This window comes from Gadus macrocephalus, chromosome 22 (genome assembly GCF_031168955.1).
Source record: "Gadus macrocephalus chromosome 22, ASM3116895v1".
NCBI classification, from domain to species: Eukaryota; Metazoa; Chordata; class Actinopteri; order Gadiformes; family Gadidae; genus Gadus; species Gadus macrocephalus.
In genome coordinates, this window is record NC_082403.1 from 1263187 (window position 1) to 1274226 (window position 11040).

At 52.3% G+C, this 11040-nt stretch overlaps 1 protein-coding gene and 1 long non-coding RNA gene across 24 annotated transcripts in view; one reads left to right on the top strand and one right to left on the bottom strand.

Annotated features, from left to right (window-relative positions):
• LOC132451362 (NACHT, LRR and PYD domains-containing protein 3-like) overlaps positions 1-11040 on the bottom strand; it is a 172615-nt gene that overhangs the window by 136985 nt on the left and 24590 nt on the right. The window lies entirely within an intron of this gene.
• The window catches only part of LOC132451514 (uncharacterized), a 145303-nt gene that overhangs the window by 133203 nt on the left and 1060 nt on the right, over positions 1-11040 (top strand). The window lies entirely within an intron of this gene.

Consider the following 11040-nt stretch of genomic DNA (forward strand, 5'->3'; position numbering starts at 1 on the left):
GTACAGGCAGCGCAGTAACTGAGCTGCTGATGGGAAAAACTCCCGACGACCGGCCCCGAGGGCCTAGCGCCTACCCCCCCGGCCTCCTGAGGCTCTGGGGGGGCGTCGGTTGGGTTGAGGGGCACGGGGCTGCCAGGAAGGTAGGCGTTCGGGGGGCCGAAAGCCATCCGCTGGCTGTTGTGCAGCCCGCTGAGACCTACGTAGGCCACCGGAATAACCAGGTGGCTGAAATCGCTGCTGGGGGGCTACCGAGGGGCCCCCAGGCCTGCTAGGAGCGGACACGCTCCTATTTAGGCCTGACAGTTGCTGCCTGGTCTGCCTAGCTCGGGCAGCCCCCTCCAGTGCTTCCAGGGCAGCTGACCCAAAGAGCTCCCCTGGTTCCACCGGCACCGCACGAAGGACCCTCCTACATGTCTCCGTCAAGGGCGACTGCGCAAGCCACACCTGGCGGCGAGTCTGCACGAGGGTGGACATAGTGCGCCCTAACTCCCTCGACATGAGGGCAAAAGCCTGCAATGAGGCGTCACTCAGACTCTGCAGCGACGGCTCGGCCTGGGCCTGCTGCAGAGAGGTCGAAAGACCCAGCAGCAGGTGGGAAAGGGAGTTCCCAATACGACCCATGCGCGCCGCTGCGTCGTAGGCCTTTGACAGGAGGTCGTCTGTGACCCGGCACTGTGGCCGAGGGCACCTGGCATTTGGCCTCAGAGCCTCATCAGGAGCCAGAATTAGGGAGGCGATGGCAGGCTCGACTGCTGGCATGCGGCCCAGCCCAACCTGTGCCGCATTCTGCATGGCAGCCAAGGTCCGGGCGTCCGACGAAGAGTGGGATAGGGCCCTAGTGTCCCTCCAGCAAGCATGGAGCTCCTTCAGATACTCCTCTGAAGGAGGGACAGAGAATGTGGCCGGGACAGGGTTGCGCCTGAAGAAGGCGCTGGCCTGGGCTGACTCCGTCTGCGCCGCGTCAAGCTGCAGGCGAGCCAGAGCGGTCCGCAGGACGGCCGCCATGGAGGTGTCTGCTGCCCCCTGCAGGGAGCCTTGTGCCGAGGAGCAGGAGGCCTCATCCAACGTGTGGGGGGCATCGCCCTCGGTCATAGCCTCAGAAAAGAGGTTAGCCGAAGCCGCCAGAGAGAGGACATCGCTTTCAAAATGGGAGGAGGGAGGGCCGGGCTGTAGCCCCGCCAGCCCCTGACCAGTCCCAGGCTGAAGGGCCAGGAGGAGGGACCGGATTTGCTCCATGTCGGACGCCAATCCGTCCACCCTAGCAGCAAGCCCGCCCCTTGCCTTCTTTTTGGGGGGGGGCACCCATAGCCGCAGCCCCATCATGCCGCTGCCGTCCCGAACGACCGGGCTGATTGGGAGGGAGGCTCATTAATGCAGAGGGGTCGTTGGCTGCTGCCCGATTCTCCAGCTCTGCTAGCCTAGCCACTCTGAGCACCCAAGGCAGGAGGCTGCAGTTCATGCAGGCGCTGTCCGTGAGGCTCTCCCTCAGATGCTCGAGACCGAGGCAAGGAGGGCAACTGTCGTGGCCGTCCTCAGGCTCAAGAGGAGCCGCACAGGCGACACATAGGTGAGCCATTATAGAGGCAGCCACCGGTAGCGTACTGGGAGCGGAAGCGAGAGCACTTCCCTCGCCAGAAAAAATTAAAAACCGAAACTAATTAGCCTGAGCGTGATCGCTGCTACTAATCAAACAAGGGCCAAATGCGGTGTTAACGGGAGCGGGAGCGAGAACACTGCCTTCACCAGAAAACTAAATCGACCGATATTAATTAGCTTGAGCGTAAGCGATGCTGCTAAACAAGGGAGAAACCAAACAAAAACGTTACTGGGAGCGGGAGCGAGAGCACTGCCTTCACCGGTAAGTTGTAAGGGAAAAATAAATTGATGGTTAGAACAGAGCAAAGCTAACGGCTAACACAACAAACGATAACAGAGCAAGAGACGAACGAGTGCTGGGAGCGGGAGCGAGCACACTGCCCTCCCAAACAAACGCCGGCCACTCTTCTAAGTTACTCTTTCACTAAGTATCTGTATGAACTAGCCACAGCCTCTGGAGGACGGGTTACCCGCAGCTCCGACCTTGGTCACGAGGCTGCACGTAGCCAGTTGTAACAGTTTCCTTCCTTTCTCAAACAAGGTTCAATACGGTACCTGCGCAGCGAGAAGATGTAAGGAACAGATCCTCTAATGACACCGGAAGATATAGCCTTCCCGGTGTCACGTGGGGGTCACAGGTGACTATGTTGGTATTAGGTACTCGAAATGCGCATGCGCGAGGTGGAGATCCAGTGCTTTAAGCACCGCCTCTGGCGGTCAGTAAGGATGAAATAGAACTCAACCCAGGTTCGACCTCCTCAGGTCGCCTTGGTAATAGTGAAAGTCTGTTTAAGCTCTGTGTTTGATCTTAAATGACCTCCCTCATTTTGATTAAAATGACAAGTCTGATTTGACAGATTTAAATTCATACTTCAAAACGAAGAAAGTCTTCATTCAACTCACCTTACTGTGTGTGTGTGTGTGTGTGTGTGTGTGTGTGTGTGTGTGTGTGTTACTACTGTTTGATGTCAAGTTGGTGAAAATCAAGTCACGTGTGATCTTGCGTCCATGTGTATGTAGTGAGCGGATTTGGACAGCAGAGGGCGATGTTTCCACACGAGAACATCTGCTCTCTGTGCGCTCTGCGAGATACCGTCTCCATAGCAACCATAACTTGACAGCATCCTGAACGGCCCTGTGAGGAGTGAGAAGGAAGCTTTCATCAAAGAGACCAGAGAGACTCATTCACTGGTTAGCTGGAGTCATCGCCCACCACCACACACGTTAACACACACAGACACAGACACACACACACCATACAGACACACACCAATACACCATATAGATTCACACCATATGCAGGCACACACCACAGATACACATATATAGACCAGGTTCAGGACTAGGACCAGGTGGACCAGGACCAGGGCCCGGTGGACCAGGACCAAGACCCAGTGGACAAGGACCAGGACCCGGTGGACATGGACCCGGTGGACCAGGACCAGGACCCGGTGGACCAGGACCCGTTGAACCAGGACCAGGACCCGGTGGACCAGGACCCGGTGGACCAGGATCAAGACCAGGACCCAGTGGACCAGGACCAGGACCAGGACAGTCCACTCCCATCTCCCCACAACATAATAAGTGCAGTACTTATAACCGCTGTATGTCCGTATGAAAACAGTCAGAATCTCAACAATAACAATGTCCATACTGTCAGCCTGATAACATATAACCTACACCATCCATGTCTTCACTTCCCACCTTCCTCTTTCTTTGTGTATTAAAGCCGGCCTAAGAGCTAAGTGTCCCCACACCTGGAAGGACGTCTGACCTCGCCGCGGGAGAAGGCCCACTTGGCGGGGGTGTAGGTCTTTTTTGTACGTTTTTCAGATATAATGGTTACTTTTTTTGTGTTGTTTTTCTATTTGTGTTGTTTTCCCCTTTAGGTTAAAAAGGGAAGAGGGAGGAAAGGAGGACCAATGGGAGGCAGCAGGCGGAGTCTGAGGAGGGAGCAGAGCTGGGTCCATGTTTCAGATTGATGTTGCTGGTTAAGTTCTGTTATAGCGCCCCCAGGAGGAGCCAAGGGGAACAGGTCAGCGCCGGAGCCGGTGGGGGCCAGAGGGGCCGGGGCCCTAGAGGGCCCCCCCACAGCGGACGGGTCAATACAAGTTACACATCTAGTGAATCAATCAATCAATCAATGCAAGTGATACCACGATCAATAAATCACACACACACACACACACACAAAATAAATCATGGTAAACAAATATCTATAATAAATAAAGAGTTTAAAGGGAGAAGGACCAGGCGCCCATTGAAGGTTTTTGTTATGGAACAGGACGTGGGACCCAAGTGCTAAACACAGGAAGGCACAGACTTACAGATGGGAATTATAATTTTTTTTAATGATTGCCTTATTTCCCTTAAATTAATCAAAGTGTCAAATAAATTCTCCCACTGTTTATCATTCTTAATGTTATTCCGTTTTTTTTTTACTTAAACTTCCTAATTATACTTCCTAATTATAAATATATAATATTTACTTCTCATTTAAATAATAACATCCCACCATAATCCTTTTAAACATGAGCCCACTAGACAATCATGCTCCATAATTCAATCCGTTTAACTTCAACAATCATATTGTGGCGAGCAGCAGGTGAAGGACGAGACGGGAGCCCAGGTTTAGCAGTTGGCCGCAGCTCCACGCCCCAGACACCGCTGGACAACGGAGCTGCCTTTAATAACACCAGCACGGTACACACTAGAACACACGCCACCATTCAACCACACTAACACTTTGAGTAATGGTGCAATGAACACAACATGAACACAAGAGTCACCAACACACCCCGACATCGATAAACCCCAACCCATGAACCCTGATTAGTTTACCAACCACAAATGACCCAGGAGGGCCCCGAAACGGTCCCACCCCCAGAACAGTAGAACCCCCAGAATCCTTAGCGAAGGCCCTCGTCTGCCAGACCCCAGAGTCAGCAGGAGCCCTGGGGGTGTGGTCGGGGACCACCTCCTTCGGGGCCCCCACCTGATCCGTCGTAGGGGGCCGTTGGAGCGCCGTTCGGGGACCCCGTCCTCCGCCGCCCTCCGACGTCTGGCCCGTTGACGGCCACGCCGGCGGCTGGGACGAGGAGGGGTGGCGCGCCCCGTCCCCCCGCAGCCCTCCCCCAGCCCCAGCTGCCCACACTGCGGCGGTTGGTGTTTAGTCCCGTTAACACGGCAACAGTTTGACGTTATCCCGGGTAAAGTGTTAGGCAGGACGTTAGCCTAGGGCTAGTCATGGACCTACAGAGTGGCGAAGCCACGCCCCTTCCGGTAGAGCCCATGGGACCTATGAGATAGAAGAATATGAAAGGGTTTCAATGGAGAGAAAGTCATTATTGTCTGGTCCCAGTTTATATGCCCCGGGTTACACATATGATGCTTGTGGATTTAAATGATAATTTTTCATGCAAAGAAAATAATGTTAGGTTTTTTCCAAGGGGAGGATAAAAGCATCCAAAGAGGTGAACACCATTATAAGTTTGGGCATGTGGAGAGTTTCAGTTATGCCGGTGGGGAGATTGGCGGTCTTGTCCACGCTAGTTACAGGAGCGTGACGGCACATACGAGACATGTAGTCTATCTCATTGTGTTTTATCTACAGCCTTTAACTGAACTATTGTACAATAATAGAGACAGAGAGAGAGAGAGAGAGAGAGAGAGAGAGAGAGAGAGAGACAGAGACAGAGACAGAGAGAGAGAGAGAGGGAGAGAGAGTGAGAGAGACGAGAAGGAGACGGGGATGGAGAGAGACAGAGAGTGTGTATCCGGCCGTCTGTCTGTGGTTTCTTTCTACAACCGACACAGAGACACTGAGAACCCCCCCCCAACCAAAACCCAGGGAGGAGGTCCAAGAATAATATCAGAAAAACATTTGTTGTTTCATCAATAATTTTTCTTAGGGCACTTATGGACTTATTGTTCACTAATAAAACGAGAAATCATCGGCTGAACACACGAGAACATTCAGTTGGATCCACTGAGTTGTTCATTGCAATTATGCTTCATTAACAAATAAGACAGAAAAATGGTCCCTTCCATGTACACAATAAACACGAGGACTAAAACAATAGAAGCAGCAGACTTTACAAATCATCAACAGGTGTGCACGTATCTTTAATAACTGAACATGTTCTGCGACCGCTTGATTCCGAACAGAACACGAAAAATCAAGATTCAGTTTAAAGTCATTTACAACATGCAACATTATCCCACAGACCTCTTGGTTATTATGAATAAAATATAGAATCTGCTTTAAATCAGGTTGTTAATCAGGATTATGACAAAAATGATATCAGAGTCCTGATGACCAAAACTGGTGAAGTCTGAAATTATACAAAGATTAAAGGTTGGGTATGGAATTCGGAAGTACTGACATGAAAATTAAACAAGTCAATCATCTGTGGAACGGGCAGGGCTCGAAAAACTCCAGCCAATCATTTCCATTGCCACCGAGTTGCATTGGACAGTAAGTACGTCAATCAAACGGTCGTACTGCACTCCCCTCCCCCGCGCGCGACCCCTTCTTGCAGTACTCGTGACCCAGAGCAAGCTCCTGTTTGTTGTTATCCTGCGGTAGCTACTGGAACTAGTTAATCCACATTTGGACCTAGCAGTAGAAGACCATTTCCATGGCAGACAAGACGCCACCTTCCCCACCACCACCACCACCACCACCACCACCATCACCAGCAAAGAGAAGGAAAACTATTTTTCAGAGAGTAATTGATAATAAAAACGCTGAAAGAGAAAAACCGAAATCAAGAATAATCCTAGGCGCTGCTTTCGAACGTTGGCGGCAACTGAAGGACGAGAAGGGTCTAAAAACCGATGCTTGTGTGGCGGTTGACCTAGTTTCAAAGTTTATTCCGTTTATACTCGGTAATACCGGTGTTGAGACGAGTGTATTACTCGGTGTGAAAATGTCCACACCGCGGCAACCCTAGTGAAAACCAGGACTTCCAATACAATTATATGAAACAAACATACATTTTCTAAAAATAGTAATGATTTATGTGACCGTTTAATGTTTATAACATCTGGTGCAACCATAGCCGCGAGAACGTATTCTCAGCAGGGGGTGCTGGAAAAAGAAAACTCAGCCTGCACTAGACTCGCAACTCGTCACATTGATAAAAAAAGATAGATAGCAGCGCAGCTCAATTACACCAGTGCATGCGCGCACAGTTGAAAATAGATCGTTGTGTTCACTTCCTTCACACCATGGTTCACATCCAGCTGCTCACAGAACAAGTTTAGCGCACCACCGCTACCCTCACACTTTTTCATGTAACCTTTTTTCAGCACTAGGTCATATGAGCATTAAATAAATGCTGCGTCTCAAAATGCCTTGGACAGCAGCGAGGATGACTCGCTTTGCCACGGGCCGAAACAGTGCGGAGCGACCACAGCCAGAGCGAACACAGCGGGGCAGAGGAGTGTCAGGAATAGTCTTTGGTGTACACATCAGTACGGCCTATTTTGCACTACTGTTTAGTGGCAATGCAGTGTTTTATTCTATGCCTTTTTATTTTCGTATATTATTTCAATGAATACACATTTATTTATTCATAAAAAACAAGATCTGGTCTTCAAATCTTTTTTCCAAATATAGGTCGTCTTACAATGGGGTTTGTGTTTATATTCGGACCCAATACGGATACAGCGGGGCGCTCACATGACGTTTAAGCATTTCCTGGTGCATAATGTGACGCTTCAGAACCTAAAATCCCGTTTCTCCCCGTTGACACCACAACACCATAACCGGCGTTTTCAGAAATCTCCACTTTGGCCGGAGTTTTAGAAATGATCGTTTTCTGTGATAAGACAGGGCCTCGGACAGGGGGTGTTGCCAGCACCCCAGCACCTCCTACTTCCCGCGGTACTGCGGGTTGCAACTTACAGCTGAATGTAGTGCCATGTTGTTAAACGAAAACCTACGCTAGCCTGGCTCGCTCTCGCGCATCACTGTTCGCGGCTCGTGCATGATTGCGCGTCCCAGGTACTTGGAATGGGTGGGAGTCAGAGTCAGCGTTGAAGGAGAGAGGGGGTAGGACCATTTGAGTTGTGTATTTCAAAATCTTGCTGGCGTTTCGCAAATCCCATACCCAACCTTTAACCCATCAATAGGTATTTTATATACAATTACAATTAATGAATGTGCTTATCTAACTATGGGAGATCTTAAAAGTCTTTTCATGGTTTATCATGTTATACTTAAAGAAGAGAGAGAGAGAGAGAGGAGACAGAGAGAAGAGAGACGAGAGAGAGAGAGAGAGAGAGAGAGAGAGAGAGAGAGAGAGAGAGAGACAGAGAGACAGAGAGAGAGAGAGAGACAGACAGACAGACAGACAGACAGGGGGGGGAAGAGGAGAGAGAGAGAGAGAGGTGAGAGAGAGAGGTGAGAGAGAGAGAGAGAGAGAGAGAGAGAGAGAGAGAGAGAGAGAGAGAGAGAGAGAAAAAAGAAAGAGAAAGAAGAAAGAAAGAAAGAAAGAGAAAGAAAGAAAGAAGAAAGAAAGAAAGAAAGAAAGAAAGAAAGAAAGAAAGAAAGACAGAGACAGAGAGAGAAGAGAAGAGAGAGAGAGAGAGAGAGAGAGAAGAGAGAGAGAGAGAGAGAGAGAGAGAGAGACAGAGAAGAGAGAGGAGAGAGAGAGAGAGAGAGAGAGAGAGAGAGAGAGAGAGAGAGAGAGAGAGAGAGAGAGAGACTATGTGTCGTGTGAACGTGTATGTGTGTAAGTGTACGTGTGTGTTTGTGCCGGGGCGGCACACGCACAAAGTCTGAGGCACCCCGCTGACCCCCCCCTCCATTGTTCTACAACACACACAACTACACGTTCACAAACGCACACTATACACGTTGGCCCCCGGGGCTCCGGGCCCGTTTTGTTTTCTACAACCGACACAGAGAGGCTGAGGACCCCCCCCCCCGTACCCTCACCCCCGGGAGGAGGTCCTCCTGGGTGGAAGGAGGACCAGAAAGGTGTGGATGTGTGGAGGTGTGTCTGAGGACCCTCCTCCACCTGGGGACACTCTGTAGAAGGACAGAGAGCCAGCAGGCCGGTCCAGATACACTCCTACTCTGGTGGAGCCAGCGGCGCGGAGAGGGAGGGCTGTCCCTGTACCGTTGTACCAGGCAGAGTAACCACCATCAGAAACAATAAAGACTCCAGGACTTGTTGTTCCATCCAAGCCCGCTGTCATCACCCTCTCCTCTCCTTGTGATTCCTCTGTATGTCACTCCCTATACCAACCCATCCTTCCCTCTCTACCTCCCAGTAACAGCGGCCAGTCAGAGCCTCTCTACCCAACACCTGGGGCCAGTGAGTCAAATCTGTCTGGGTGATCCGGATACGACTGGTCCCTGCTCTCAACCCCGTCACCTTCCTGTTGTCCTCAGACAGAGAGAGGTCTCTGTGGGCCGTGTTGGGGTCCAGTGTGAGGTCACACGGCATCTGAGGGAGAACAAGACATGATGAGCTGCTGAACGCTCTTTCATCATCCTCATCATCATCATCACTAGTACTGTTCTCCTGCGCTCTGTGTACATATACATAGATATGAACACATACATACATATACATATGTACACATACATAGATACACACACCTCAACAATAACGTTATGAATACATCAACAACAATATTATGAATATATCAACAACAAACATCTCTCCTTTGATCCAGGCTGCTCTTCTTCTTTTTATTCTCTTTCTTTTTGTGATCGCTCTCTCTTCCTTCTTCAGCCCCCCTCCCCCTCCCCAACCCCCCTCTGCCCCGTCACCCCCCCTCCCCCTCCCCCCTAGTCCTCACCCTTCAGCCCCGTCACCCCCCCCTCCCCCTCAGCCCCATCACCCCCCCTCCCCCTCAGCCCCATCACCCCCCACCTCCCCCCCCCCTAGTCCTCACCCTTCAGCCCCGTCACCCCCCCTCCCCCTTCAGCCCCCCCTCAGCCCCCGTCACCCCCCCTCCCCCTCCCCTCCTAGTCCTCACCCTTCAGCCCCGTCACCCTCACCCTCAGCCCCGTCACCCCCCTCCCCCTCCCCCCTAGTCCTCACCCTTCAGCCCCGTCACCCCCCCCCCTCCCCCTCAGCCCCCCCCTCAGCCCCGTCACCCCCCCCCCCTCCCCCTCCCCCTCAGCCCCCCCCTCTGCCCCGTCACCCCCCCTCCCCCTCCCCAACCCCCCTCTGCCCCATCACCCCACCTCCCCCTCCCCCCTAGTCCTCCCCCTTCAGCCCCGTCACCCCCCCTCCCCCTCACCCTCAGCCCCCCCTCAGCCCCGTCACCCCCCCTCCCCCTCAGCCCCATCACCCCCCCTCCCCCCCCCCCCCTAGTCCTCACCCTCAGCCCCCCCTCAGCCGGTCACCACCCCCCCCCTCCTAAGCCCCCCCTCAACCCGGTCCATCCCCCCCCCTCCCCCTCAGCCCCTTCACCCCCCCTCCCCTTCCCCCCTCAGCCGGTCACCCCCCCTCCCCCTCCCCCTCACCCCTAGTCCTCCCCCTCCGCCCTCGGTCACTCGCGCAGTCAATTAATCAGTCTCGCGTAGTCGGCCACTAGCGAAGGGTTTTCGTATTGCAACCGGCAGTTGGAAACCGCACGGTGCGGACGTAAAGTCGAGAACTATTAGTAAAGTCGCGAATTAGAATATTCGTGAGTTTCGTGCTGTCGGCAGCACGGTGTATCGGCAGACAGAGGTGCGTTTGCCGTCCGTTCGCCCGCTAGTGTTTCTCGTGAAGAGTGCTATCCAGGAGCACGTGCTCGCGGCCTAGTCGCCAGATGGGAACCAGGAAGAAGCTGGTCTCCCTCGATCCAGACGAGGTTCGTGAGGCGGGTTCAAGCCCCCTACCAGGCAGCACCGCCGATCTTCACCCCAACTACAAGGGAGGTGTCCCCCCTCTCCAACACCCCCCTTTGTATCCGGCAGTTTCGACTCACCCCCTTCCCCCTCCCCACTCCAAGTGCACCAACGACCCAGCGGCGCCGCACTACGAGCGCGAGGACATTCGTTAGGCCCACCGAGGGGCCTCAGGTCGGATTGTCTGCGTGTGTGCGGGCTGTGTGATTGGGTTAAAGGGAGGGTACAGCATTGGGGAGGTAGAGTGTGAGTGTGTATTGAAGTGTTTATATGGCAATGTGTTTAATGTGTATCTCTAGGGCAGTTTATTGTCTGTATTAAATTGTTAAACGTAGCTTTGGTCTCCTCTCACTCTAAACTAAATACGTACACAGGTTTATAATATTATTTGGTTATAGATTCCTTGAGTCAGATTACATCCCTTAGGTAATTATACATTCACAGTAGGATGTGACCTCACTTCCTGCTGTGTGGATGGACTTTCCATCTCAATAGTGAGTGTGTGATGTGATGAATCAAACAGACACTTACACTTCTTTAGAGCTGGTTTCAGCCTCCACATTCCACCGTGCTCCACACTGGGG